We start from the raw sequence: 20,675 nt of genomic DNA, 5'->3' as shown, positions 1-20,675 counted from the left end.
TGTGGGAGGATGGAGCTGGTATCACTGATGCAAACCTCTCTCTTTTGATGTCCCCTTCATGCTAAAGCAACCCTGTCTTCAGCCTCCAGCTAACTTGAATTGTTCCTGTTGGAGGCTGTGGGAGGTCTGCTCTTGGCCCGTATGGGAGGAAGATAGGAACTAAGCTGGTCATACTGGCCCCACCGCCTGCTTGGCTTTGTCCACAGCTCTGTGTCCTCTGTGTCTTTGCTCTGTGTGTGTCTCACACAGCAAGGCAGCCTGAGTCTGTGGGTTTGTTTTCTAGCAGGTGTGGTAACAAGGGGTGAAGGAATGCACTCCTTAGTCAGTCCCTGTCTCTGCTTCTGGTGGATGGTAAAAGGTCCTCCTGTTTGCTGTGAAAACCTACTGACAAAGGAAGGCAATGCAACTTGTGTCCTCAGTATGGCAGAACAACCATGTGACCAGCATCTTTGAAAGATCCCCACAGTTCATCTTGGACTTCCATCCAAACTCTGTTAGCACCGAGTTCCTACACATGCAGGTGTTCAGTGCCACACTTGATAACTAGGCAGTGATTCAAGCTATTTGAGATGCTAAGTGCAGTATAAGAAGCAACCTGGACCCAGATGAGAACCCAGTGTGATTCTGGGGGAAAATGTAGGGTTATTTTTACGGTTGTTGCTATTCTGTTCTGCACCAAGGAGGATAATGCTCCAGTTTTGCACTGCAGTTCAGCATTGTTCTGCCTTATTCCTCATTTCTTGCTCCCATCTATTTTAACTGGCAAACATTGGTTGCTTGAGTACTTCCTTTCCTGACCCTGTGTCTTCTCATCTAGGTGCTGGACAAAGCTATGGTTTGAGACAATCCAGGGCTTGTGTTCTCTACAAAAGACCCTTAAAATCGTTCCTGGTCGCCTTGCAGCAAATCTGTTTCTGCCTTGCTGATGGCCTGGCTTGCAAGCTGAAAATGTCTGGATAGGATTTATTATGCTCTGACCATTAAATTTTAAACTGCTTTTAATGGTAGATGTTAAATCACTGCTGTCCCAGTTCCAACCTCTGTGCAAAATTTCTGAGTTCTTAGGAAGACATTTTCCCTGCCAGCAGCCTGTGACAATTTTTTGTTTCTGAGAAAGACAACAACAAGTTACAGGGCTGTTCACAGGACAAGCGAGCAGTAGTTTGGTGAGGGACCCGTATGCTGGCCAACATCCAGGCATCTGTCTGGCTCTAGAAAGCAGAGCCAGGCAGACCTGGTACGGCTGTGATGTGAACGCGAGATGTTTGTATTGGTGTCTGGGTGCAGGCACTCTACTGGGACATAGTGATTGAGTGGCTCTGCTCTTGGCTTTGTTCCTCCCCGACTGAAGCATCTTTGAAGCAGCAAGAAAAATGAAATTCAGTGTTTCAGCACTGAGCTGCTTACAGCAAGCTATTTTATTTTTGTACTTGTCTAATAAATACTGAACTGTTCAGTGTTGTCACTCAATGTGGCTTTGTCCCTCGCTGCTAGGAGCCTCTGTACAAATTTCCCTTGAGACTTGCAAAACATAGCCATAAAGTCCTGTGACTCAGTGTACAACGCAGGCTGCTTCCTTGAGTATGACATGAGATGTGCACTCTTCTAGCTGAGGCTGTTGTCTGTCACCTTTGCCTGGAGAGCACTAAAAGCACTAAGACAGAATCTAATGTCTCTGAAAGCACCTAGGAGTCTTAAAGCCCTTTTCAGCTACTTGCAAAGGCAGCTGTCGCAGGTGGGCAGGAGATGACTTCCTTGCCAAGGAGAGGGAGATGCCTTCTTCTGTGTTGCATGTGTTTGCAGGGGAAGCAGAGAGCCACCCAGGGCTTCCCACCCTCAGGCCCATGCATGCATTTCACATGGTTCCATCTTCCTGTCGTGGTTTAGCCCCAGCCAGCAACTAAGCACCACGCAGCCGCTCGCTCACTCCCCCTACCCCGATGGGATCGGGGAGAGAATCGGAGGAGTAAGAGTGAGAAACTCTTGGGTTGAGATAAGAACAGTTCAATAATTGAAATAAAATAAAGTAAAATGATAATAACAATATAATAATAATAGTAATAATAATATACAAAGCAAGTGATGCACAATGCAATTGCTCACCACCCGCCGACCGATACCCAGACAGTTTCCGAGCAGCAATCGCTGCTCCCCGGCCAACCCCCCCCCCCAGTTTATATACTGAACATGACATCATATGGTATGGAATAGCCCTTTGGTCAGTTTGGATCAACTATTCTGGCTGTGCTCTCTCCCAGTTTCTTGTGCACCTTGCAGAGCATGGGATGGTGAAAAGTCCTTGACTAGCATAAGCAGTACTTAGCAACAACTAAAAACATCAGTGTGTTATCAGCATTCTTCTCCTACTAAATCCAAAACACAGCACTGTGTCTGCTACTAGGAAGAAAATTAACTCTATCCCAGCCGACACCAGGACACTTCCTCACAGTAGCCTAGCACAGGGCTTTCCTTTCTTTCCATCAACAGGAGTACTGTTTAGTGTGTTTTGCTTTCTTTAACCCAAAGTTGACATCATACAAAACACTCATTCAACACTAGGCTAGTGGGAAATGTTTGAGATCAGCATATCAAAAAAGGCTGCAAAATTTTACAGTATGCTGTGGCAGAGTTTTCCAGAGCTTGTGTTTGACCGGAGCAGGATAACCCCAGTCCTCAACACGGTGTTTAAAACCAGCGTTCATAGCAGTGTTTGCAGTGATGGCAGCTAGAAGCAAAGCTCTGGACCAGAGTAGCCAGAAGCTTAAAACTGTCTTGCATTTGATAATTTTCCTCTTCTGGAAGATCTGTGCTCTCTAATTCTGGGGTTATTTCACTTTGCTTACAGTGGGAGAGGCAGGCTATCATCAGTAGAGACTGGTGATACTGAACCAGGGATTTAAGCCAACCCACTTCCAGCAAGAATGCTTTCCCCGAGTGAGTCTGCCTGTCTCAAGATACACAGAGAATCTGGCTTTTTCTCTGCTTATTCTCACACCTGTAAAGTTTGAACAGACCATTTTAACGGCACTGCCGTATGGCTTCTTCCCATATTAGAAAGGAAGGTGCTGAATATGGACATCCCAGTGTGCATGCATCTGTCTGTCTGGACCTGTCCCATCAATTAAACAGGAGCTGACGTCATATTTGAAGGTCAGCTGTTTTATAACCTAATATTACCATTTTTTTTTCCTCTGGGTGTATTATCTCCCTCCAACCTGCAGCTCGGCACCATCTGGTGCAGGCACACAAGGGAGAAAGATTAGAGGAAAGTAAAGCAGCTTTGTTAGCTTCCCCCATCACTTCCGATGTACAGAGGAGTCGGCAGTCTCTTACAGTATTGAATTTTAAGTGGTGGGAAGGGCTGGATCCTGTTAGCTGTCTAAGGGAGGGAGAAATAGTCTGTGCTTGCCAGTGAGCTGTCAGGAAGTGTCTCATGATTCCTAAGGGACTTACTGTGGCCGCAGAGTTCTCTTTGCTGCATTTTATTTTATATTTAGATAGTCTTGGTTTTTTATGACCTTTTTTCCCAGCACCCATATTTTCCTTACCTGTAAATTGCCAGAAGCACTCCTAAATGAGGTGTACACACAGTGCTAATGCAGATTATGGTCTGCTTTGGTGGTGAAGTGCTGCAGACCCCTGAAGTGCATTTATACTTGACAGAGCCACCAGACTGGCTCACAGGGAGAGCTTCTGCCACACAGGGAGAGCTTCATCTTCCCTGGTGGCATCTGTCTGCACAGACCAAGGAGGTGCATATTTACTTGTCCAGCCTCAGTCCACGGTGAAAATGCACCAGTTGTTTCCATTTCATAAGCAGGATTGGGTTTTCACTCAAGCTTCACCCTCTCTCCCATCCTCCCTCCCTCTTTTTCTCCATCCATCTGGAGGTGTGATTGCTCTCTGTCCAAACTTCATAGTGATCATTTTCTGTAAAAGCAAAGCTCTTTTCTTTCCAATAATAAAATGATAATAATTCTGGAATGCTGATCTCCTAGGCCATCAGGATTACTTGCAAACTAGTATCTTGTTTTTTCGCTTCCATGTTGCAAATTTTGCATTGGGCTATTTTGAAATAAAATGTCTCTAGCCATAAATAAATATTGTATTTAGCTATTTGGAAAGGATGGCTAATTGCTGCACACTGGTTGGGTATGAATATAAAAGCTGAGCAATGAAAACATTTGGCTGACTGTGATTCATGGTACGTACGTGGTGCTGTATCATAAGGCATGTAATGTGCATATAGACTCTTTTTTGCCCACCTTTTCTTTGCTGCTATGTAACATTCTTCTAAACTGTGATTTTGTCAGGTCAAGGATGCCTTGTACAAATTCCTAATTCCTGGAGAGAGGGTAAGCCTGGAGTCTTTTGGGGAGGTTTATTTTTATTTTTACTTTTTTAAGAAACAATAAAGTTAAGTTTCTAGCCCCTCTTGTTACATAAAGAATCTTGAACTAACAACAGTAGACGTTCAAAAGAGGAAGATTTATTTGGAAACAAGGAGGGAGTTCAGATTTTTCCAGTGCTTTATGTTTAGCTCCAATTTGCAGCAGAAAAGCTGTTGATCACTCTGTCCACAGCAGTTTACAGCACATTTTGTTTCCTGTCTATGCTGGCTCAGTTTTCTCTATACCTTAGCACTATATAAGTAAAAAACCCCAACTTCTTTGTGTTACCTTGCCACAAGGGAAGACTAGATCTAGGAGATACTGAGATGGTGGTTGAGGAGGGAGAAGGAAAGCAAATGGAAGGTTTGACTCTTTTTTGCAAGCTTGCTTAGTTGTTTTTAGTGCCCAAGAGAAAAGGAAGGAGGAATTTTTTATTATTCAGGTCATAATGTGGCCTTTGCAACCTAAAATGCTCCTAGACTTATAACTTTCGTACTTCAGTGCTCTCTCTGAAAAGATCTCTCACTTCCCTTTTCAAGGGCAGCATAAGACAGCAGTGCTTGGCTTGGATCATTGCAAAATCCCCTTATCTGCCTGTTCTCACTTTATTTTTCTTCTAACTCTTGTCTTCATTGGTATTGAAAGCATGCAGCCAAGGTTGATGAGGACAAAACTTAAGCTATGGTCAGTCTCTACTTAACTCTTGGCAGCTTTTCTTTAAGGAGGAGTATGAGTGAGCAAAGCTATTAAATTTCTCTTTTTTTCTTTGTTTTTCTTTCTGTCCCAATGCAACAAGGAGTTTTAATCTGTCTTTTGAAGAGCTGAGAGCTCAGTCATGGATCTGAAATGGTGTACTGTGCCTGGTGGTACTGAGCACTCTGCAAGGAGCTCGGGTTCCTCCATCTCCCTAGTCTTTTCTTCTGGATGTCAGGAGATGCATACACCTCATGACTGCTGCAGGCAAGGTTGTACATGCCAGATTTCCAAATGTCAGGCTTCAAGAAAGTGGCAACATGGTAGCTGGCTTTGCTACCCAAGATTTCTGCCCCAGAAGATGTCTGTTCTGCTGACGGACATCTTCATGTAGCTCCTAGTGCAGAGAGGCACCCACACTATCTGGTGAGGTCTTGGCAGGGAATGAACCAGCAATACTGTTTCATCTCATACACATCCCGCAAAGCTATCCCACAAGTGTCAGGTTAACGGTTGGCAGTAATACTTAAACTAGCATTTCATGTTGGAACAGAGGCTTTTGGTTTATATTGCTGGTACCTCCAGGAGTTCTTGGTTGGGGACAGCCCTGTAGTACTCAAGTCTGTGCAAAGATTAATGGAAAACTGCGATCTTTGCTTTGAAGATGTCTTTAGGATATAAGTAGCAGAAGCATTTTAAATAGTCCAGGGCCTTCTGCTGCTTTGTTAACTTTCACTTTCATTGGGTTGTTTTAACAATTGGCTGGGCTGTTTGCAGTTGCTTGGTTTTTGATTGTTCCTCTTTGCATCTCAGGAAAAATCCCTGCTGATTGTCTTTCAGGGTTTGTCTTACTTGGTTTGGAAGTTCCCCTGTTGAGGAGCTTGACAGGGGTTTGCTCATTGTCTCTAGCAATATTGAGCTGGTTTGGTGAGTTATGGAGAATAAACTGGATTGATTTCCCTTTTGCAGTCTGGACTAGAAAAACTGATTCCCGTGGTCTGTTGTGTGCTCAAGGCCACAAGCCAAGCTGCTATCAATTTTACCTTCTCCTCCTGTGAAATTGCTAAAGAAAAGGTACTTTCCAGATCACGTGTGTGGAACAGATGTGGCTTATATTACTAGATGATTCAGCTACAACTGGTGCCAAAACATCTTCCAGAACTCTCAGCTGGCTGTTGAGTTGAGAAAAGGAGTAACTTGATAGAAATGCTGGGCTGGCTCTGCCATCTGCGTAACTGCAGCCATGTCAGGTACAGTTCCCTTTGATTTAGCAAAGGTCTAACAGAGCGACGGGATGAGGGGTGTACACAGAGGTCTTGTGCCATGAGGCCAGGGAGGCACTGGAGATGTGTGTCCAGAACTGGGTGCTGCCAGCTTGGGAGCATGAAAGGAATACAGAAATGCAATTGCAGTAGGCTTAGTTAATATGTGGAGGTGCTTACACACAGACTGTGCCCAAATTACATGCTGCTTCTCCCACTCCAAATATTCCTTTATTCTCAAATACCGTCAGCGTAGAGATCACTGGGGTCTTCTTGGCCAAATGTATCTCCTTCCACCTTCTGCTGAGATGGAGGAAATTCTCTTTTCATACATAGGAATGTGATTAGCTCACCTATTTTTCCCTTTGCAGTCACACTTGGCAGTCTCCCAGAAAGCCACTGGAATAAGCTTTTTTGAGGCTACATGTATACATAGACACATGCCAGAGATGGGACTGGGCAGCTCTCTGAAAGTCTAGCACTGTAAGTGCACATTTGTTTGTTTAAAACTTGCTTGTATGTAGACTGAGAAGTGCAGAGAATGAGCAAGAAGTGCCTGATCAAATTCAGTCATTATGTCTTAACAGCACGGCTCCTTGGACTTTACTGCTGATGTTGTAAACCGGAGCACTTTAACCCTAAATCAGGTTAAACTTTTATACATGGATGAAGTCCAAGTGAAGTGTGCTGCTGTTGGTGCCTGGGGAATCCAGCCCAAAGAGCAGAAACTGGCTGTTTTGTAACTCGTAATAGGGAAGTATTAATCTTGACTGATGAACAGCTGAACCAGACGTGGTTTTTAGTGCACAGAGGGCATTTATGGTGAATACAGAATAGCAAGTCTTGGCACTGGAGAATGTGGAGTCTACAGTGTGGTGTCTGTGACTGTCAGAAATCACATTTATGCAAAATGATTGCAGGGTACCAGCTGCCTCCAGCAGCCAGAACACGGGGTGCTTTTAGCCTCACTCATAGGTGCATCAAAGGGAAGAAACATCTACAGGTGGTGCTGGGGATTGTCTCCCCTCCCTGTTCCCAGAAAAAACTTAAGCTCTGTCAGAGTCTTCTGCTGAAATCTAAACTACATTCTGCCTTAATAAAGAGAACTAACTATAGGAAGAGCTGCGGTTTGTTTCTGCGACTGCTGAGTCAGTAGGGGATGGAGATGAGAAACGCAGGGCTGTCATTCTGTTCCCATGGGAAAGTGTTCGCACCTTGGCACAATAGTTCCTCTCAGTACCTGTCCTCTGGGAGCTACCTCTGTGGTTCAGTAGCCCTACCTGCATTAGAAATCAGGATACCTCCCTATTGTTGCTTGGTTCTGGACTGTAGTCTGCAAACCAGATCTCCTGCGCCAGTGAGCAGAGCCGCCGAAAAAGCAGTCTCTACTCAATGCTCCTGGTACATCTCTTGGTAATTTGGGAGAGGTCAAGTGTGGCATGCTTGGCTGCTGCATACTATTAGGTGTAACCCTGGTGTTCTGTGGGAGATGGTGGTGCTCCCCATGCTCTGTGCCTGGAAAGTCCAGCTGCTTGGGGAGGAGGCAGTGTTTGCACTGTCTGGCTTGCCTCTTTCTATGTAATTATTAAATAAGGTGACTGGGGTCCCAGCTGTGCCTCTCTGGTATTTTGGTTTTTTGGGTTTTTTTTTTGTGTGTGTGTTTGATGTTGTGTCTTCTCTGCCCAGCCACTGAAGATTTTCGTGCAGCTCAAAGTGCAGGGGCTGGTGCTTTCAGAGCAGGAGGCTTGATGTCCTTTCAGGTTAGTAAGGGCAGGCTCTGTCAGCAAAATCTTGCCAAGATGCTTGTAGTTTTTGGCAGGAGGGCCCTTTCCTACCTTTGTCTGTGTCTGAGCAAAAGGCGGCACCAAGTGGCAAATAGACTGGGCTTATACTGCAGGGGTAACACTTTGCTAATCATGAATTGCATCTCTTGTACTTTTTAGCAGTGCTGACAGAAGACCTTGCATTAGAGGCTGGGTTAAAAGTGCTTTTGTGTTGCTACCATATTCTCTTTAATGAGAGAGTACTTTGTGGGACCTTGAATTTCACTCAGAACATGCATGCTTTGGTGCTAAACAGTAAAATGCTGCATATTGCAGACTGAGGTGTGCCTTGGTAGGTTAAAAACCACGCAGTAAACACAAACCCAAGCCCAGGTGAATGCAAAGATGAAGTAAAATGTATTTACCAAGCTTTTATTTACTTTTATGACAAAGACTTTAAACGGAAGTGTGGGTGCTAATCAGACAAAGAGGCTGTTTTGTGTATTCAGAGTGTGAAAGTTTTTAGTCACTTGCACTCATTGAGTAAGTTGCTGCAGTATCAGAAGTTTGCAGTTCCTTCCCTAGCACTGTGACTATAGAATAGTGGAGAGGATAAAACCAGTAGGCTAAAAACATAATTTGGAGGAAATTAATTTCTCTCTGCCCCACCTCTTCCTGTGAGCAAAAGGAGGGGGAAGGCACAATGAAGACATCTGTTCCTTTGAACCCACTCACAGACTCGCTGGGTAATAAAACTGGGGGAGAGGAGGAGAACCTATTGCTGCTGTTCAAGTGGTTGCTAATCGCTGATTGTTGAGTACGGAGGGATGAGCTTTTATCATGTTGACCTTCTTAGGGGATATTGAAAAGAAGCTGGCACTGACCTCTGCCAGGATTTAAATCCAGGAGACCCAGAATCCCTTTTTGCCCCTTTCAAAGAGGAGGCGAATCTCCGTGGTAGCCATGCTCTCCCCTCTGCTTCAGGGTAAGTGCCTCTGCTGTTCTGCCCCAGATGCTGCACTCTCCTCTCCAGGATGAGCCCTTCACTGCCAGTATAAGACCACAGTCTGGGCTGTGGCAAACTAAACAGGAGTTCTGCAGAAAAAGCAAAATTGTCTTTTCCCCCTGGATTCAAAGCATGCCCTATCTCCCATCCACATTTTGCTCTTGTTATGTGTAGTGCTTAAAATCTTGTGGCTGTAAGCACAGGGTTGCAGGGTCCTCCCCATCCCCCCGCTCCTCCTGCCTAATCTCATTGTGCTGCTTAGTCACAGCAAAGACCACTCTAATGGGTTTATGTGGCCCTGCTCCTGGCTGGGTGTGGTGTGCTTTATGTTCAGCCTGGGATGGTTGATATAAGTAAGAGATCAGGTTGCACACATCTACTGCTTCAGAGTCCTCCTGTTTTGTCAGCAGGTGCATGCATGAATATTAGGTTTCCCTCAAAATATCGTATCTGGAAACAAAAGCTGGGTAGTAACCAGCATGTTAAAAAATGCCAAGGGGGTGATACATTGATCTCAAACCAGGCAAATGTGGCCGACAACCCTTTTATGAGCTCAGCCGCAGGATGCAGGGGCAGATGGTCCCTTAAGAGTTTTCCCAGGCCCTTAGAAGTGACCTAAGGCATAAACCAATGGTTGTGGCACCCAGTGGCACCCATAAGGTTGATGGGGGGCATTCTTAAGTTGTGGATTTTGAGTCTCCTGTGTATTCTTCCATGACGTTCTCTCCTTAGCTAGCGAGGAGCTGTCGGAGAAATGGCCATCTGGGAGACGATATAAAGTCTGTAAACCCGGGATGTTTGTTTAGAGTGGGAATGGTTCTGCCTTAACCAAAGGTAACAAGCAGGCAGCTACTAGAGAGAAGAAAGATGGCTTTGTGCAAGGATGTGAAAACTGTGAGCCAGGAGCCTTGCTGGTAGGTATTTGCAGAGCTGACTGGGTTGGACTGGAAAAGTCTCTAAGGGGAGTGATGGACACAGAGGTATCTCTGTATTAGTAAACGGGATGGAAATCAAGGCTGAGCTGAGCAGAGGCATTCAAGATGAGAGGTAAGTTCCAGGGCACTGACTGAAATGGCTGATGTCTTCTTTGTGAATACATGCCTAGTGACTATGGCTCTCAGAACAGCTGAGAGCTGCAGACACACAGTCCCTGAAAAAATTCTCCTACAGGCTTATGGGAACAGCAATCTCTCTGGCCTTTCAGTTTTTCTCCAAGATGCAAGTCTGATGAACCCACACAGTCGAGGGGAAATAGGGACTTTGTTATTGTAGGTGGCACTGGAGCATGATGATGTGATTTAAAGTGATAGGATTCTCTAATTTGTGGCTATAAACCATAGGGACAGGCATACTATGTTATAGACGTGAGAAAGGAGTATAAGAGCTGCCAAACACCTCCCTAGACTGTAATGGCTAACGTAATGTGAAGAGACAGCCCCACAATAGGGTGTGGCCGGTGAAGGTGAGCCAGCTAGCAGGGCTAAGCTGCTGCAGTGGCCTGGAAGGAGAACGTGAGTGCCAAACACTGACAGAAGAGAGGCAAGTGAGGCTGGTAACACAAGAGGAGAGGCTGGTACTGAATTAATCTTATGAGCTAAATAGCAGTTTGTTCCAGAATTAATCACTTGAAATATTAAGCAGTGGAGACTGCTAAGGTGTTATAGGCAGTGTCCCTAGTAGGCACAATTGTCCCACACCTCAAGAACCCTCTGAGGGCAGGAATAAAAAAAAAAAAAAGATCACCAGAAAGAACTCTGTGTTTCTCCACCCAATGTTTTTATCCCCTTTCTCTCTCTTATGGCATGGAGCATCTTGAGGTACTGGGAAGAGCCTTTGGAGACAGACTGACCCTTAGCAAGAGGAATAGGAGGTAAACCCCAGCGTTCATACATAACTAAGCTCCAGAGGAGGCAACAAGTGTCTCTAAACAACAGAAGACTGCTTGATGCCAGCACAAAGGGTGTCATACGTGCAAGAACTCATCAAGGGAGAGGAACACAAAGCCAAGGGTGTAATTGATGGGAGGCAGCCCTCAAAAATGGCATGTGTGTACTAGTCTGTGGGTGAAGTGAGCAGCTGAGTGAGAGAATGATGCTGCAAGGAAACCTTGTGAGGTCGAGGATGGAGCTGCTCTGTCATTAAATATGTGATAGGACCACAAGCTGATCTGATTACGCAGATGGCTACTCCAGCAGTATGTTTGCCTAGTTTCAGTGCAAAGCTATAAGCGAAGACAAGCAGGAAGGAAGGAAATGAAGGTCAAAGTAAGTTCCTTTATAATAAATGCATTAAGGTGGTCAAAGGGGAGTGGCAGATCTCTCAGTAATAGGTTATAGCACATTCCCTAGGCTGGGTTAGTTTTAGTTTTAACAGAGATGGAAAATAGCGCAGAGCAAAGAACACAGGTTAGATAAAAAGGGATACTCTGTGTACCGAATGAGTAGGAATTGAGGCTGATAGACTTTAATGGGGTGTCTGGGAAAGGTTTGATCCTATGTGCTAACATCAGGAGCTCTCCTCGTCCTTGAAACACATTGCTTCTCTGGATTAAATGTGAGCACGAAAATGGAAAACTTATCCAATTTTATTCATCTGTCAGGGCACTAGATGGGAGCAGACCTTACAACCGTATTTAGAGGAGGTTACAACACTGCCTAGCAGAGGTTATAATACTGCCCAATCACCTTATGGAAAAGAGGTTTTTACACTGTAAGGTAGCTTGAATAAAAGATTTGATTTCCTTCACTAAAGCAGCTTTTCTAGCAACACAAACATTGTGCAACATGGTTCTACAGCATACTATATTCTATCCTAGAGGCAGAGGAAGAGGCACCATGGATTTGGTTAGCAGATCATGTGGGGGTCTTATAAGTTGACCGGGAACACCAGGAATGCAGTCTGTACTGGAAGCTTGTCTTGGAACAAGCCAGGCTTGTTCTCTCTTTTCTCTATCAATCCCTAGCCAGTACTGAGTTGGTAGTTAAGATTTGTATGCAACACTAGTAAGTATGGACTCCGCTGTGTGCTGGGACTTAGAGGACACTTGAAAGGAAAGGCTGGAAGACAGAACCTGTGAATTATTGTTCTCCTTTGTCCTTTTCTTGAAGTGCTAGCCTTGGGCCTGAAATGTCCTGGATGGAAAAATTGCTTCTAATAACCCATGATGCTATTGGCTTAATGGAAATGAAATCTCTATGCAACACTGCTCTCTTTTCACCCTGCCTTTCAAGACAGAGTTTGGTGCAGACCCCTGTGGTACTAGGCTAGGTACTAGGCACTACTGCGCTAGGAAGAGCAAACAAAGGGTTGCAATAGTGTCCTGGGAGCCATTTCCTGGCCCTGCCATAGTCATAGAATCATAGAATTGTTTAGCAGTCCAACCATTAACTTAACACTACCAAGTCCACCACTAAACCAGTTAAGGGTAGAGTAATAATTAATTTCATGTTTCCTGGCTTGGTGGCTGGATTATTTTTTAATGAAGGTAAAACTAGGAATCATTAAGGTTGGAAAGGACCTCTAAGATCATCAGTCCAACCATCAACCCAACACCACCATGCCTACTAAACCATGTCCCAAAACCATGTCCCAAAACCATGTCCCAAAACCATGTCCCTTCAGCAGGCTGAAGGCAGGGATCTGAAACCATTCATTAAGGCTTGGTATGCTCTCAGGTGTGAGTTTTGCTGTTCACACTAGCCAGGGTGTGATGGGCAGAGGGACATCTCAGCACCCTGCTTGGGATTTGGCTAGCTCTGTGCACAGGATGGGTTATTTCTAATTTGAGAGTTGTGTTGATTCTAGAGTTGTTTCTGGAATTGCTTCCCTCTGCTTGGCCTGAGCTGTTCAAGGAAAGCACTACAGAACAGGTAGACTCGGTCAGGAGCCAGGGAAATGGGCGTTAAATGCATGATTCTGCTTCAACAAAGAACAACAAAAAAAAAGTTATGAGTGTCCTATTAGGGCGCAGATTATTGCCCACAGATTTCTCTCTAGTTGGGAGCAGAGCCCACCCTTGGGAGCTTGCACCCAGATTCCCAGTGAGACCCATGTCAGATGGTTCCTCAGGAATGTGAGTAGTTGCTGTCCTCCACAAAGCACAGAGTCCCAGCCGCTGTGTAGGGAACAACAGAGCTGTTGGGCCCTGCTTTGGATGGTGTTGATGCTCAGTGCTGCTGCCAGGCTGCCTGGGATCCAGGATGGAGGCAGGCTCCGGGGAATGTCACCCCACAGACTGCAAGGAATAACCCTTTGCTGCTGTCTTGGGGTAGTAGTTAGAAGAAACCTCGGGATCTTGCATCCTCTCCTGAAACAACCAGACAGCAGATTTTACAGGCAGGATGGTGGACTCAGTAGGCAGTTGCTTCTGCTCTGAGGTGGTCGTAGCTCTAGTCTGACTGATGTGCAGCTGTCTGCAGGGTGGGATGGACAGAGTGGTTTTTGCTAACAAATCTCAGTATCTTCCCTTTCATCCTGACAGCATTCTTCTATTATGGCTCTTCTTACTAATCTCCCATATATCAGCTTTAATTTAGCAGTGCACAAAACAGACAGACAAAGTTTGTCAGTTCATTCCTCTGGAGCAGGATTTATTAGCCAGCAGTGCTAGAAGGGATGTGTGCGCCCTGGTGCCTTCCTCTCTTTGCCCCATTCTCCGTTATGCACTGGGATTTGTCTGGACTGATAATACTGCTATCACTTACAGAAGCACTCTGCCCAGACCTGTCATTGGCTGGTAGAGAAGTTTTCTTTTTTTGATCATCAGGCCTGGGCCAGAATATAATCTCTCTTTCCCTTCTAAAGCAGCCATAGAGCGGCCCAAACTGTTGAGCTAATGCTCTAGGAAAGCAGCAGCTTAAAATAATGAACTCCTGACCTGTGGCATTTGACTGTGTTTTAAGAGGAGTCTCCTCTTTCTGCTAACCTCCTTTTTCCCCTGATGGGAATGGCAGTGAGTAGGGTGGAAAGGGTGATTATGATATGAATTCTGGTCGTCTTCCATGCTGCAGAAGAATTACAGGCACCACTAAACTTATGAGGTGGCCATTGAAATGCAGGCATTTCCCATGACCCATAGTGACAGCATGGAGCTTGTTGCCCCATGACACATGAAGGCCAAAATAAAATGGGTTTAAAAGGAGTTGTGCAAATTCACGGAGAATTTGTCTGTCGGTGGCTATTTAGCATTTACAAGTCCGCATGCCGAAACCTCTAAGCCGCACACTGCCGAAAGCTGTGTGGGAGGGGAAGGTGTATCAGAGGAGGTATTGCTGTAGGCTGCTCTGCCTTTTTACACTTTCCCCTGAAGTTTCCACCCCTTGTCGCTGTCAGACAGTCTGTGGTAGATGAGCTGACCCAGGATTGTTTTTCTACTGTTGTTGAACACTGACTGTTGCTTTGTCACGATCTCTCTCCCACCCCTGTCATTTTTGCCTTTTGCACAGAGACTTGTCACGCAGGCATCCCAGTCGGAGCCTGCTTGCGTGAGGCATTGTCCTAATGAGCGCTGGAGCTCAGAAGTTCCCTTTTCACACAAGTAGGGCAGCTGCTCCAGTGTGGGTGAGAGCGGAAAGGCAGACGCAAGTATCATGAGCGATGAGGGTGTTTAAAAATAAATGGCACTGCAGTTCAGTTGTGCAGACAGATCAGCTGTTTTGCTTTTTTCACCTGTGTGAGCTTCTCTGATGTGCCCGCCATTGTATTTTGCAGCTTGATACCTTCTCATTCTTCCTTCGTTTGCTGAGCCCTTGTCTCTGGCACTTTGACTACAAGGATCTCAAAGTATGTTGAAGAGATAAATGTTAAAGAGATAAATGCATCCCTTTTCTGGCATCTTATACTACCCTCACTCATAGCAGTGGAATATAAAGTATATTATCCAACTCCCTTTTCAGCCCCTCTTTTTCAAGGGGCCTGGATATGAAATTCAAGAGTTTTGCTACTGGGAAGCTGATGCTCCTTAGTGTTTGCCTAGCATCTGGATGGGTGGCTTGTACACCACAGGTCCTTCTCTCTGGGACCAGCCAGGGATGTGCTCTGTAGCAGACTGTGGGGCACAGGCTTTCTTAAGGATTGTAATCCCAAACCTGTAATTCACAAAGCTTGTCTTGCTGCAACAAATGTTATGACCAAATATGAACAGCTCTTAGTTTGTGGGCCTGATTGGCTGCGTGTTTTTCTACCTTCCCCTTCTCCACCTGCTATCCCCTCGGCTAATTGCTTTTCATGAAGTTTATCTGATATTTCTTAGTAGACAGGAATGTTGTCAGCCATTCATTAGGTGCTTTGGATCTCTGTTGAAATGGCTTCTTCCTAGCCTAGTTCAGGCTTTGGTGTCCATCCTGCAAAACTTCAGGGTGGAGAGCCACTTCCCGTGTTGGAAATGCTGGTCTGTGACCTGTTACCTGCTGCAGTTGGATACCTTTTGGCGTGGACTGCTAGGTGAAGGCATCCTGACAATGTTCAGTGCCGGCTTTTGTCCTACCAAACTCTTCAAACAGCACACTAATGTTGCTGGGTTTCTATTCCGGTTTTCTTTCTGATGCATGCACCTCTCTTTTCCCCAGCCCTCGCTCTGCTCCTATCACCTTAGCACCCACCATGCAGCTTTGGGTGAGACTTTCAAATAAATGCACATGGGGTCAGCCTCTTCACCTCCAACAGCAGGTGAGACAGAGACAGATGGCTGGGTTGATTTTTAAGGCCATACATATGTGTTAGGTTACCTTACTGTGTTTCTGTGGCTTTACGGAGCCTGTGTGCTCAGAGATAATACAGTGCTAGTCTATGTGCTACAAAAATTCGCAACTTAAAGCTCTTCCATTAAGAAGAGCTGTTGCATTCCTTTAGGACTACTTGTATGTTTCATCTAAACTCCCTTGTCAAAACATCACATTAAAATGTGACTCTGTTCTCAAAAGGTGCATGCATAGCCTTTCTGGCATATGCAAAAGAGGTGCTATTGTTTTACCTTAGCTTTATGCCCTGACTAGTCACAAGTTCATTTATTTATTCATATTTATTTATTATTTGTAATGCCCAGCTATGTAACCTCATTGCTGACCCCATTCTGTAATCAGTTCTTCCTGTCTAGTAGGAAAGAAAATAAGCACATACTGCAGTTTATGTTACAAATTGCTAGTGTGCTTGTGTATCTCAGCATGGACTGTGTAGCTGTTCTGCCCCTTCATGTCTCATGAAAGCTTGCAGAGTTACTGTTTTATAGGATCCAATCCAGTTCCCACTTAATGGAAAAAATCTTACTGGTTTCAGTGGTATATGGATCAGTCTTCTAATCCTGTGAAGGAATGTAGCTGTATTCTTCTGTGGATTTTAGCATGACTGTACGCTGAATGCTGTAATGACTGCTGCAATATTAGCCTGCATATTTTCCATCAGGGTGTGAAATCATCTTGATGTTTGGAACTGCTCAGATATTTTTCTAAACCATTGCTTATCTCTGCATGGGAGCACTGTGCTGTAATAGCCTTAGGACTGATTGAATATTGCATGCTGCTGGACTGTGAGTTCCCCCTTAATCCAGGGGATTCCTACAGTCTTTTTGAAAACTAGGATAGGGAAAGGGGAGGAGGATGTGAGAAAGATTTTAAAAGGAATTTGTAATGAGCCTTTGCAGACAAACTGTTAGGTATTACAGCTCTGTTAGTGTGGTTTTCTGTACAAACTGACCGATGTCTTTCTTTGAAGCCATTCTGTAGATTGCCATCATGTTTTTAATCTTTGTAGCATTATTGAAGCATATCTAAATTCTACCAAGAAGTTTTCACTGACTTACAGATATGTGGGATCTCTGACAATGTTTCAATATAATATTTAAATACTCTTGGCAGGTGTTATGGAGTGCTGCATATACACAGAGATTTAGAAAGGAGTTCAAAAATAATTTTCGTGTGTTACTAACACCTGCTATATCGAGACACAAAGTAGAATCCTGTACAGTGGGTTTTCTTTCTTCATGCTGTCAGGATTAACTTGATGCACTGGATTCATCCTGAAGAGTTCAGCAGAAGCCTGCTACTTTCTCTGCTTCTGCACTGAGCCTGTTGCCTTCATGCAGTGCCGAAATAGTGGCTGCAGATACTAATGTCATGTTTTCTGTAAAGAACAATCTTCTTAATAAAACCAAGACTACACAACTTCCCCTTCCCTTTCCTCTGGATATAGCTTTTCTTTTTCTGTCTGTAAAAGAAGGTTAACTTTTAACCTCATTTAGTTTTCCTTGGAACTGACAGCTCCCACTAGTGATGTGTCATTTGTCTGAAACAATTTTGCAAATTATTTCCTTTACATGGCAGAGTGGATGCATGTCCCTTCAGGGTGGTCGAGGGCACAAGCTACAGTATGCTGTCTGCCTTGTTTGGGTTCCTGTTTCAGGGGTACTTTTTGCTGTAGTGTTGCATTTCTGCAGACCGTGCCAACCTTCTGTATCCTTTTGCATGGCAGTGGGAAAGCCAAAAGCCACCGAGTCAGAGGGTTAAACAGATTGTGAGGATCAGCTGCCATGGCTGAATGGGGCAGCTGAAGCCCTTGCCTGAAAATTTGGTACCCTGAAGTCTTAGTGACCTTGTGCAGCACTACAAATGTTTTTCAGAGGGGGACCTACCTTTTTCCTATGGTGAAATAGAGCTCCTTTCATGGGCTCATCCTGATATGCTGATAGCATCAACACAAGATGTGTCAGTAGTGACTTCCCAGGCCTTGCTGGCAGATGAGAGCAGACCTTCCTTATGCAATTCCTGTTTTTTCTGGCCTTTGTTGCTCTGAGAAACCCATCTACCCAGTAATGGCAATGAGCTGTAGAGCCCTGCTATCCATCCTGTGTGTGGACGTGGAAGTAGCAGCTTCCAGGCCACCGATGGTGACAGCTTGGGGAGAATTGTCTTGGCACAAGGAGTGCAGAAGTGCTTCACTGGCATTTGGTGCCAGATGTCTGCTTATTTTTGGCTACTGGAGTAATGCCATCTCTGGGGTGGGTGTGGAAAAAGGGATTAAAAGCAGGATGGAGAAGAGGGGTCAGGCCTGGCTGCTCCTCAGTGCCTTACAGGATCTTCTTGCAGCAGAAGCCTTCAGGGGCTGGGTGTCCTGGTGCAACACCCATGGGCAGCCCTGTGATCTGTCCCCAGTCTCACTCCTAACTACTCTCCTTTTTTAACATCCATGTGAAATACTGGGGGTCTGGCCTCACATGTGCTTGGCACAAACAGAGCCAGAAGCATGCCTCTGAGCATGGGAAACACGCTCTTCCTGGGAAGTCTGGCCAGGAGCATAATTGGAACAAGTCAGATATGGATCACAGGGTCAGGATAATGATTAGTCCTACCCTTCCCCCTAGTTGTAATTAGCTGTGGTGATGTCAGCCTCTGTTCTGACTTCTTGCTGCCATTAATTACAGAGCTGCAAATTTCCTGCCTTTCCCTTTTAATCACTCTCTGGGAAACTCAGAGTTTACACCCTCTTTTTAATATCTGCCAGCAAACTTCCTCATCACATGCTACAGGGCCTAACTTCTGGCTTGTAGCGCTGCCTGGAAATAGGCTTGATCGGGGTGCTTGCTCAGGTGCCTTTCTGAATGTAAACATGGCTGGGTCAGGAATGCTCCCTCTGCTTCTCTTGAGCCTGTGTCCTTCCAACCCATTTCATTTTGGATTCAGTCCTGAGGAGCAAGAGATGTTTAAAACCCACAGTGACGTTACCCCTCCCTTTAAGGGAATTCTGACCGTTCTAGGAAATGCAATTTCTCCAACTAAGCTGAGCTATAGCCTTAATACTAGTAGCTGAGGAATTGGTGTGGGAACCGCTAGATGAGCCTGTTTTTATTGGAAATATCCTCTCAGCTGGTGGGACAGGATTCAGGAAGTCTGAACTGGAGCAGTTCTGCATAGCTTGAGGGGCCTGGGATCTGTCCAAGCCCTCCGAGAACCCTACAGCCCTACAGCCCTCTGCTTGGACTGCACCACTGATGAACTCTGCCTGTGCAGCTTAAACCTTGCTTTGAGGGCTGTGGCTTGAACCCAACCAGTAGTGGCTTGTAGGACATCTCTGTCACCCATGGGCCCTCATGAGCTCTCTGCAGCCTCTAATCATTGGGTCAAATGGGAAGGGTAGGAAAGTACTGCTAGAGGCATGCAGGAAGGAGATAACAGTGATTGCACTAAGAGTTGTCAGGGGAGAGGAGGACTCGGACTGTTGGGGGCAAGTGAGATCCTGGGGGCCAGGAATGTCAGCATGAGCTAGCTGGATTTATAACCAGTTCAGAGTGGGCAATCCTAGTTAAGTGTTGAGGCTCCAGATCTGGTCCATCAACCCCTGAGCCGGGCTGGTCCTGAGAGAAGGAAAGGAGCCTGTCTCCTATGTTGGGGTGCTCCTCTTAGCATGTGGGTTGCCTCTATCCCTGAGCAGGCTACCCTAGGCAGCTTCTGTGCTATACATAGAAGCTGATGCGGGATGTGAGGAACCAAGAATCTGCACTAGTACTCCTCCATTTAGAGGAGATCATAAAAATATGGTTCAGATCCTGTTCTGAGGAAGCTAAATCCAGAGCATCTGTAGTGGCATTTGAACGGTTTATTTTGGTATTGCTGGATGATATGTGCCCCTGATCTTCATACTTGTTTTGCAGCCATTTATTTTCCTGGATGACTTCTCAGCCTTGTGCATTTTGCTCTGTACAGATCTCAGCAAGGTGGCCTCGTGGCTCCTTCAGTCAAGCATCTCCCAGTCAATCCTCCTTTTGTTTTGGGTGTCTCTCCCCTTTCAAGTGGGGTGCGTCTATCACAATGGATCCGTCAGTAACATGAGGGGGAACATATCCCATAATCAGGAACGTTCTGTCTAGAGAGAAGTGTTTATTATACACAACTTGTTAGGGACTGTCAATCAAGGAGGCTCCCTTTGTTACTCCATAATGCATCATTAATGATGGCTGCTGCTGTGCATTTAATTTCATTGCACACAAGGGCCTTGTCTCTGTCTCCCCATCCCCTTCCCCCTCTTTATAATCACCAGCACAGAAGAAATTAATAAATCGATCCAGGGAAGGAGAGCTACAGGCTTGCTATAGGCTATGTTTGGTGTCCTTGCTCTCACTGAGTTGTGCCTTACTCTTGGAGAAATCTGTTGGATGTCAGTAGAGCTATTTTGGGATTACTGCTTGCTCTGCATCCTGAGGAAGGGGATTGGTATCTGCCCACACCCATACATGAGCATGGATAACTGGCCATGTAAAGAAAACCCAGAGGTATCTCATCAAGGTGATCTGTTGAGTGCCGAGGATGCATATGCCGCATCCTTTTCAGCTCTTCATTTCTGCCCCTGCCCCTCTGGATCTTTCAGCCCTGAGAACATGCTGATGCTTTGTTGATTGTCATTTTGCTCATTCAGCCCAACTCAATTAACTTAAAAGAAGAATATTCAACTCCTCCAGGGCTTGTGAAAGGTGGCTGGGAGAAACAAGCTTACTGGAGGCTATAAATTCACTAAGAAAGTCAGTGCCTCCCATGGAATTTTTTAGGAAACCACAAATAATTAAAAAAAACCAGCC

General features: G+C 45.3%; 1 protein-coding gene across 1 annotated transcript in view; it reads left to right on the top strand.

The window, feature by feature from the left end:
* Positions 1 to 20,675, top strand: part of MB21D2 (Mab-21 domain containing 2) — a 79,211-nt gene that overhangs the window by 32,278 nt on the left and 26,258 nt on the right. The gene's annotated exons all lie outside the window — the stretch shown is intronic.

The sequence above is a fragment of the Pelecanus crispus genome, chromosome 9 (assembly GCF_030463565.1).
Source record: "Pelecanus crispus isolate bPelCri1 chromosome 9, bPelCri1.pri, whole genome shotgun sequence".
In the NCBI taxonomy this organism is placed as follows: Eukaryota; Metazoa; Chordata; class Aves; order Pelecaniformes; family Pelecanidae; genus Pelecanus; species Pelecanus crispus.
This window is presented reverse-complemented; position numbering and strand designations above follow the sequence as displayed.